Source organism: Zeus faber (assembly GCF_960531495.2).
Source record: "Zeus faber genome assembly, chromosome: 21".
Classification (NCBI taxonomy): Eukaryota; Metazoa; Chordata; class Actinopteri; order Zeiformes; family Zeidae; genus Zeus; species Zeus faber.
In genome coordinates, this window is record NC_137208.1 from 13,303,001 (window position 1) to 13,313,000 (window position 10,000).

At 48.4% G+C, this 10,000-nt stretch overlaps 1 protein-coding gene across 1 annotated transcript in view; it reads right to left on the reverse strand.

Moving 5' to 3' along the window:
* The window catches only part of plxna4 (plexin A4), a gene marked incomplete at its 5' end in the record, with an annotated part of 241,120 nt that overhangs the window by 194,069 nt on the left and 37,051 nt on the right, over nt 1-10,000 (reverse strand). The window lies entirely within an intron of this gene.

Genomic DNA, 10,000 nt, shown 5'->3' on the forward strand with positions numbered 1-10,000 from the left:
GGGAGGGAGGGAGGGCGGGGGGGGGGGGGGGGGGGGAGAGGGAGGGCGGGAGGGAGGGAAGAGGAGCTTGTTGGTATTTCAAGATAAGAAATGTGTAAAAATGTGGCCGTACTCGAACGGAGCCGTGAGCGATACAGATAGGAAACGATAGGCTGAACCGAGGGGGGCGGCGGGGCGCGGGTGTGTGTGTGTGTGTTTGTGTGTGTGTGTGTGTGTGTGTGTGTGTGTGTGTGTGTGTGTGTGTGTGTGTGTGGATGGGGGGGCTCTTGAATTTGAACCAAATGACAGGGTTGTGATAATGTGGAGGCTGAGATTGGGGGGGTGGAGGGAAGACAGGGCTTGTTTAAGTGTGTGTTTCTAGATGCTGCGGTAGATGATAGCCCCATGCATGAATGAATAAATGAACGCCGGACCCGTGAGGCTTCATTTGTCATTTGCCTTTTCAGACGCACGTTTTACAAAGTACCCCACGGATGGAGGGGGACGACGCATTGACGGGGGGAAAAAAAAGAAAGACGCCCAAACGGACGTTACACCCGCAAAGCCAGAACATTGACTGTGCGGGCGCTGCAGCGGGGGCCAAACCAGCAGAAGACCACAACAAAGGAATTCATGATTCACTTCGCTCCACCAAAGTTTAAGGTGCGTTGCGTTCCGGGTGGATGACAGCCGAGATTGGTTGGAGGAGATTAGAGATTGAAAAAGTTGCATGGGGGGGGTTGGAGGGGGGTGGAGTGGAAGGCAGAGTGTTGATTATGGTCTGCATCCATCACGGTAATTGGAAATAAACAGGAGCCTATTGTTTGGGGAGCATTAAATCAACCTCTAATCAAGTCGCCGAGTACGACGCAGAACGACGCCGCCGAGCACCTTGCCCAACTTTAATGGCTCCAAATTAGCACACCAGTTCGTGTGCGTGTGCGTGTGTGTGTGTGTGTGTGTGTGTGTGTGTGTGTGTGTGTGTGGATACGAGCGTGTGTGTCATGGTAAAAGAAAGGATAAAACAACAGCTCAGGGGGTTGAAACGTATATCCTTGTATATATATCCTTCTTCACTATAATCATAAACTTTACAATATGTTTCCCATGTTCATTAATGGCAGCATCTTGTAATTCAATTTCAGACACCCCTAAAGTGGACCGTACCATTAGACATTGAGCATCCCGCTCCGCAGCGGAGAGGCTGAACCGCTGAGAACGGGGCGATCCTGTTTCCAAAGCAAATAAACAGTGCTTTTTATTGTCGATTTATTTATTTTCATCTGTTTTCTAATTGAATGGAACGAAACAAGCCCCGTACGTCACCGTGCGTAACAGGGACACTTTCTCAGTCGGCCCCCAGCCGCCACATTAGTGATAACCATTTATTTGAGCACAAATGAGGTTAATTGCGAGTGATCGTCTCTGTGAGTATTCGGACTGAAAGCACTTCTTTCACCGTCTCTGTCTCTTCCACACACACACACACACACACACACACACGCAGGCGCACACACACACACACACACACACACACACACACACACACACACACACACACACACACACACACACACACACACACACACACACACACACACACACACACACACACACACACAGCTGCAGTTGTTTGTTGCAAGGCCACAAAGCCATCAAATGTTTCTTGTTACAGACCTAATTAGCAGTGGGGGGAAAAAAAACAAAAAACACATTTCACACCAACAGTCTGATTGAGATGGAGAAGGGGAGGGACGGAGGAGGTGGAGAGGGAGTGACTCAGCGAACGAGTCTCAGGGAGAGAAGACCGGAGAGGCAGGGGCGGATTTTTAAAGACAACAAACTGGAACTGGAACTGGAAAGTCATGGACTTTCTAATGCCCTGGCCGCGGTGGTCAGGGCGGCGGAGGAGACTCACAGAACGCCGGACGGACGTGAAGACGGATGAAGCCCGTCAACCTCCAAGGAGAAGGAGGGAGCGCGCGGGGAGCGGCAGACAGAGGGACGGCCAGACAGCGAGAGCCGCGGGTTGTGGTTTTAATGAGATCAATACTCGGGGCATCGGCGCGGGGTCAGTGGTCGTGTCCATGGTGACCCATCGCTCACTGGCTGGATGATTCACAGCGGGACCCGCTGCATCGCCCCCCGCCTCCACCTCTACCTTCCTTTATCTCCCGTCCTCCATCCCCTTCTTTTGTCTGTCGCTTTCCCTCGTCCCTGCTGTTTTCCCCTCAAAGATGGATTCCTCCCACAGCTGACTCACTCAACCCCCTCCGTCCACTCTTCATCGGCAAACATGCAAATGACATCCCAGCGTTTTTTTTTTGTTTTTTTTTTTTTCATGACAACACAAAATCAAAAGGCCGTGTCTGGATCCCTATCGTTAAGTGCTCGGTGTCACGCTGTAGCTTTGTTACGATCACAGCGGAGGAGATGTCTTCATGCAAACACCTCCCGGCCCCCCCCGGGGCAAACTCCATTAACGCCGACGTGGTACAAAAGCGGTTTGAGAGCAGCCAGGGGGAATTTAAACCAAGTCACTCAGCTGAGAATGCACTCAATTTAGCACAGTTATGAAAGGTGATTATTTTTTCACTTCGGCAAATTTTGCCTCCAACCTATCCGGCAGCCATTTCTGAAGGAGCCGCCGATGCCATGAAATTGCCTGTGACCTGAAAGTGTTATATCGATACTGCAATACACTGCAATACTTCCTCTTGGGGTATGTTATCAATATACAATGGCTTTCAACACGTTACACGGATTCCCCGTATTAAGCCTGTGTGTCACTGCGTCTCGAAAACACACAGAATAATGCACCTGTTCACAATCTAGTTTGCATATTCTTCCTCCTTCCATTACATGCATATATCGAGTATTGCAGAATCACATGTATCGAGACACCATTGTTATGCAGGCGTTACCCGGTGGTTCCCAGCCCTAATCGTAAGAAGACACCAAGAAATGTCAAATTGTGTTGAATTGGAAGGGTCGGTACAATGTGAGGGAGATTTATGGATGTGAGGATAACGACAAGACAAAAAAAGAGAAATAAAAATGCCCAGTGACGCAAGGTCCGCAAGGCAAGTTTTCCAAATCCAGTTGCGGGGTTAGAGAAAGAAAGAAAGAAAGAAAGAAAGAAAGAAAGAAAGAGGAAAAAGCAAAACAGGGAGAATCAAAGAGAAAGAGACACTGCTTTCATTTCCAATAATAGTCTCTGTGTACTCCACTTGCAACTCTAAAACTGCCAGTTCTCCTCCCCAAAACAAAAGCCCCAAAAATACCACCGCCACCACATGGCACGCACATGCACAAGAGTGTGTGTTGAGTGTGTGTGCGTGCGTGCGTGCGTGCGTGCGTGCGTGCGTGCGTGCGTGCGTGCGTGCGTGCGTGCGTGCGTGTGTGTGTGTGTGCGCGTGTGTTCCAGGCTGCATAGCTGTAGGGAGCGAAGAGTTCACGGTGAATAATTGAACATGGGAGGGGGTGGGAGGGGCGGAGGGGGCAGCCTGACATCCACAAAAAACACCTCACGTCTGGCGGATTCGTTTTCATTTTTAGCGGAGGGGAAGGAGCAGAAGGCGGGGCTAAGAGATGACGAGCGGAGGGAAGAACAGGAGGAGGAGAGGATGCCAGAACGCCAGCAAAGACACAAACTCAGACATTTAAAGCATTCAGTAACCAAAAAAAGACTTAGAAACAGCTGTGCCCAATCCTCTCTCTCTCTCTCTCTGGTTTTTGACCCTAACCTCTAACCCTTTGGAGAGGTCGAGGGGTCAAGGGGTCGGGGGCTGAAGGGGTCAGGAGGTCAAGGTGAAGGGTGGAGGTCAGAGCCATTGGAAAAAACTCAACAAAAGGCAAATTTTCCGCGACCTTGGCTGAATAAACACATGCTCAGCGTAATTGAGTTCGGTGCAGATGGAAAAAAAAACAAAAAAAACTGAGGCCGAAGCCAATGAATTGAGAAAAATGTTGTTGTTGTCCAGCTGGGGAGCTGATGAAAAGCCAGATTAGCCCCCAAACATGATCCGCAGCCACGGCTAAATGAATTAGGGTTCTCTGCCAGCTGATCTTTGTGATATTGAGGAAAGAAAAATCACGCAGCAACGTTCTAGAGAGAGTCCCATGGATGGCACCTCTCCTGGATACGTTGAGTACCCGGGACGCTCCGGTCCATCTTTTCCCACCTCCCCGCGCCCTGAAAGACGGGGCCGGAGAGGAGAGCACCTGTGGTAGCCCGTGCAAACTCTCTCTCCCGCGGTGGATCTGTTGGAGGCTTTATCTTCAAACTCATTAGACTGTTTGGACAGATAAGAGGCTTTCAGCTGAAAAGCCACAGTGCTCAGTGGGTTTTTGTGGCTTGTAAAAAGCGATGTAATCGCGTTTTGGCTATAGAAGTGGAAGGAGTTTAGAGAGGGGGCAACGGGGGAATGATTTTTATTTATTTATTTTTTCGATTTTGAATTGGATTCGTTTAGCATCAGATCTAATGGCTGTAATCTAAAGAGGGTTTTAGGTCTCGGGGATATAAGGCCGGGAGCTTGGAACGCCGCGTGCGACAAATAACGCCACAACGCGAGTAGAGCAACTGCCACGCCTCGCTCGCCCGGCTCCTCTCACACACAGACATAAATACACGTTTGTGTTCTCTCCGTCTTCCACTCCCCCGCTCCCCTGACGGACACACACTACTGCCAATTCCCGCTCTCTCTACATTTCTGCGCGTCTTTTTTTGTTTTTTCCCACTCTCGTATCTCTTCGCTCCACTCTGCGCCTCAGACTCAGACGCTCGTACTCTGCCTTCCAATCCTTTTGTCAGCCCCCCGCACCCCCCCCCCCCTCCCCCCCGCCCCCACCCGTCTGCCAGATATTAGTATCGACTCCAGGCAAATTACACTTTTCAGATTACACCGCAATTAAAGGCTTCGACGGCGCTCTGTTTGCACGCTGCTCTCGTGTTTGGAGCGCAAAAACTAGAAGGGGTTTATATGTGTGTGTGTGTGTGTGTGTGTGTGTGTGTGTGTGTGTGTGTGTGTGTGTGAGTGAGACAGAGAGAGAGAGAGAGAGAGAGAGCGCGCACGTGCGTGTGAAGCGGTTGCATAAAAGCGTGCGAGCTATTCACTCATCCTTTAAAAGTGAGAGTGTGAAGAGCCCGCACATGTTTGTATACGGCTAATCGCAGGCGACAGCCCCACGCTAAATCCCTATTAATGATCCTATTTACACTTGTTGCCAGACTGATCAAAGTTTAGCAGTCGTGTGATCCTCAACTGTTTTATCTCCACTGCATTTGATAGAAGCGGTGCGCCCGTGCATGCTGTGTGTGTGTGTGTGTGCGCAAGTGGGTGTGCATTTGGTGGGGGTACGCCGGGAGGTCGTTGGTTGGCACAGTGAGGGGTAGCTGGCACAAACAAGGGCGCGACACCAGGATATAAAAGCAAAGAGCTGGGTGGTGTGTTTGTGTGTGTGTGTGTGTGTGTGTGTGTGTGTGTGTGTGTGTGTGTGTGCGTTTGCGTGTGTGCGCGCGTCTGTCTGTGTGTGTGTGTGTGTGTGTGTGTGTGTGTGTGTGTGTGTGTGTGTGTGTGTGTGTGTGCTGGCTGCTGACGGAGATCTAAGTGCTTCAGAAACACAGCCATAATGGCTCAGACTCCATGGTTCCACTGCCGCAAGAAATAATTGAAAACCATAAAAAAAATTATTCTCACCCACCCTCTCTCTTTAACTCTTTCCCTTTCCCATTTTGCCCATTCCTCCATTAATCCATCCATCCACGCATCCATCCATCCATCCATTTCATTACACTCCTCTCCTTATGTCCCTCTATTCCTCGCCTCTCCCTTTCTAATGGCTCATTTCTTCCTTCCCTCCTCGGCTTAAATCTCCCAGTTTCTCCTCCCTTCCCCTGCCCCTCTCGTTCTGTCATACCACTACGTGCATAACTCTCCATCACACCCTCCTCTCTCTCTCTGTCCGTCTCTCTCCCTCTATACCCCTTTCTCCTCAATTCTCCGTCTCTGTTTCCCCCCTCAGGTCTTTGTCTAGTTAATTGTTCCAAACAGAGGGGAACTTTGAAGTCGCTGTCCCGTGAAATAATATTGCACCCATTTGTTTGCTGCCAGAGCTCTGGCTGGAAGCAGGAGACGCAGAAGGTGGCTGGGAGGAGCGGGGGGCAGGCGGAGGGAGGGGGGAGAGAGAGAGAGAGAGAGAGAGAGAGAGAGAGAGAGAGCGAGAGAGACTAGAGCTTGTGAAAGAGTACTTGAAATTGTGAGAAAGGAAAGAGAAGTGGAAAAGGTGGAAGGATGGAAAAGGGATGGAGGGATTTTTCAATAGAAATTGTATGAAAAATTCTGCTCCCCTAAACACATTCTCTGATGGCTTCCCCTGGACCATCCTTCACCTGGACAGAGGTGCAAACGCCTACAGTACACACATACGTGCACGCACGCACACACACGCACTCACACACACACACACACACACACACACACACACACACACACACACACACACACACACACACACACACACACACACACACACACACACACACACACACACACACACACACACACACACACACACACACACACACACGCGCACAAGATCTCCTCCATTGTCTTCACAGGGCTTCAGCCGGGCAACCGAGCAAACCCTTCCCCAAGAGTTCTCCGTACTGCGGTGTGTCTGACCTGTTCTTAGTGGCATTTCTATTTAAAAACAAAAAAACTGGTTTTCAAGCAAAACACAAACCAACTTTCCGACCATGAACTTGGAAACCGTTCTCGTATTTTGCTTCCAGACCTGCTGTTCAAGTGCAAAGCATCTTGATGCAGCACATGCTGGCAGACACAAATGACGCCTGTGGTCAACAAATGACCATTATACACATCACGGAAGAATATTCATCTCAAGCTTCGACTTACGACCAGAAAAAGAATCACATACACGCCTTTAATTGACGCCGTTTCTTGTGTGCTTGGGGGAGTGGGTTTTTCCCCCTGGCTGTCGGAAAAGCCTCCTTCTCAATCACTGGCTATTCACGGCCCGATGCGGGCATGCAGATTAGGCTGCGATTGGCGTCAATCATCGCCCTGCCCTCCCCGGCTACTCCCCAATGAGTCCGCCTGGCTGGAGGTCCGGGCCGACGTTGAGAGTGCCCACTCTGATGACCGTTTGCGTGAAGTACGACCGTGTGAGTGCATGAGTGAGACGCGGTAATTGAGAGTGCTTGAATTTTGAGTTGCCATTCACCGCGATGTGTTGATTCGATCGAACGGTAATGGGTTAAATGGATAGGCCGGGCGAGGTCGGTGGCTCACCTCTATGGCAACTGAGAAGGGGCGAACAGATCAATTTGGGAGGGACAGGCGTAAGGAGACAGAGAGACAGATAGAGAGAGAGATAGAGAGAGAGAGAGAGAGAGAGAGAGAGAGAGAGAGAGAGAGAGAGAGAGAGAGCACAAAACTCTAAATTAGTAGAAGCCAGTGCCCTTCATCCAAACCAGCCTCCATCGCCCAACGATGACAATATCCCACAGAATCTCAATCACGGTGCTCGTATAAAGGTGATATAAAGACAATATGTGTGCTCTTGAGTGTCTTCGTGTGTGTGTGTGTGTTTACAGTACATCCGAATACCCTATAGGCGTAATGAGTCTGTGCACAGCAGTTTATTTGTTGTGGGAGCTCACTTGCGTCCGGATCCGTTTACTCCCATTCAAGCAGTATTTTCACTCTCGTGTCGTGAATAAGCACAATATGATGCTGCGCAGTGTTCAAACAACAAGGCCGAAATTGCACAGGCCTGCAAACTTCCCCAGTGGTTCCCACCAAATCCCATAATAGTACATCGCCTGTTGCCTGGCAACACGATCCGGCAACAGTCGCGGCAGTAGCCGGAGTGGATAGTCCATCGCTGCATGGGAAACTCGACGGCACGGCCAACTCTACTTTGAGCAAAAGCAGCTATTTATTAACACGGGTCCAGGGAATCACCGCACTACATTGAAATGGATCTGCCATATTGATTGTGGAGCAGGCAGCGGAGGTTCTCCTGCTTCCGGAGCACGAGCGCATCTCCTCCCATGAGCCGCTGTTCAACGTCGGGCTCTGGTTTCTGTTTACAGAAAATTTATAAGGCGGAACATCCTTCACAGATGAGGGAAGGCGTCCGCTCACCTGTGCACAAGCACAGCGATGGAATCCTTTCTGGGGGTTGAAATATGGATTTTTTTTTGCCTTGCAAAAGGGATAAAAGACACCCCAGTATGAAATTGGCATATACTGTATATCCTCAATATAATTTTATCTAGAATTATATTTGTTATTTGATTTTGATCATTTGAACAATTAAAAACTCAACTTTTCAGTGATTGAAAGTTGAAACAAACTTTTAAATGAGGTCGATCTAATAAGAATGAAGATTCAGCAACTGGGTTGCTTATTTCTCGCCACTCATTTGTTCAGAAACGGATTTTGGTTGGACTGATAAGGCGAAATAAGTGACATTTTACGGACTTCATTCAACGCAACTCGGAGCTCGTGCTCAAGCCCCATTGACTCACAGACGCCGGAACTTGTGCTCAAACCCCATTTGCTCACAGAACCAGGGGTCTCAGGAGCGTTGCACCACCCACTGAACCAGAGCGTCCTGAAGCAAGATGGGTTTAGAGCGGGGGTGGGCAATTAATTCTTACAAGGGGCCACATGAGAAACCTGAGCTGTGTTGGAGGGCCGAACCAACAATAACTTGATTCTGCTCAATATTAATTTTCTCCCATTGTAAAAAGCAGCAAATTATATATTTTGATTGGCTGCTACTGGTAATCAGAAGAATAAGGATATTCTGTAAATATTTATATAAATATATGAAATTGTGGTGTAGGTCAAATAGGAAAATACTCCAACAGAAGTAATAAACAGTAAAAACAAAAACAATCATAACATTAGTGTTTCATTTTATTTTTAACATGTTAATCTTCACAAATACTGAAAAAATGTTTTGCAGTATGTTAAAGATAAGCAATTGGTCAACTTGACACTAAAAGCAATAAGTGCTTTTAATGTTTTTCAGTTCATTTTACTTGTTCGGTAAAATCCAGTCCGTCTTGGGCTTGAACAAGTGCATTGAAATCTGTCTGAATGTCTGAGGATATGGATATGCGAAGGACAGCTGAGAGGTGATCATCAGTGATAGAGGATCTGTACCTGGATTTGTTGAACTTCATCACTGAGAATGTCTGCTCACATATGTATGTAGATCCAAAGAGGACTAGAATCTTCTGAGCATGCCTCCTCCCGTGTGGGAATTTCTCCTCTTTAAGGGAAGAGTAAAAACCAAGCAGTGAGACTGATCTAAAGTGCTCTGCCAGAAATGTGTCAGTCTGCGGGTCAATGAGTTCCATCTGAACATCACTGGGTGCATTACCCACACTGCAGGTGAAGGGAGAAGAAACCATGTGCATTTCACTCTCAACTGTTTTGAAAGTCTTGAAATCACCTTGAAAACTCACCATGCAGTGCTTCTAACATGGATGAGTCCTGTGGAGGTGATCGGCTGATGGTGTGGCTTCCTTCAGTGTTGGCAAGTGGGTGAGAATGTTGTCCTCCATTTGGCTTGAGAGAAGCTGCAACTTCCTCATGAAAGCCTTCACTGTGCTGTACATTTCATCCACAAAAAGGCCCTTGCATTGCAGTTTGACATTTAGTTCATTCATTAGTGCAGTCACATCGACAGCAAAACCAAGGTCTGCCATCCAGTCTGCGTCTGAAAGCTGTGGGATGGCATTTCCTTTCTTTACACAGAAGTCGTGAATTTCTTCTCTCAGGTCCCAGACACTTTTCAGCACTGTGCCCAGGCTGAGCCACCTGACAGCTGTGTGGTAGCGTATGTCACCAGGTTCAGTCTCATTTTCCTCCAAAAGTGCAACAAACTGTCTGTGATTCAATGCTCTTGCCCTGATGAAGTTAACTTTTTTAGTTACAACATCAACACGGTTCATTTTTAACACTGACTTACACAACAC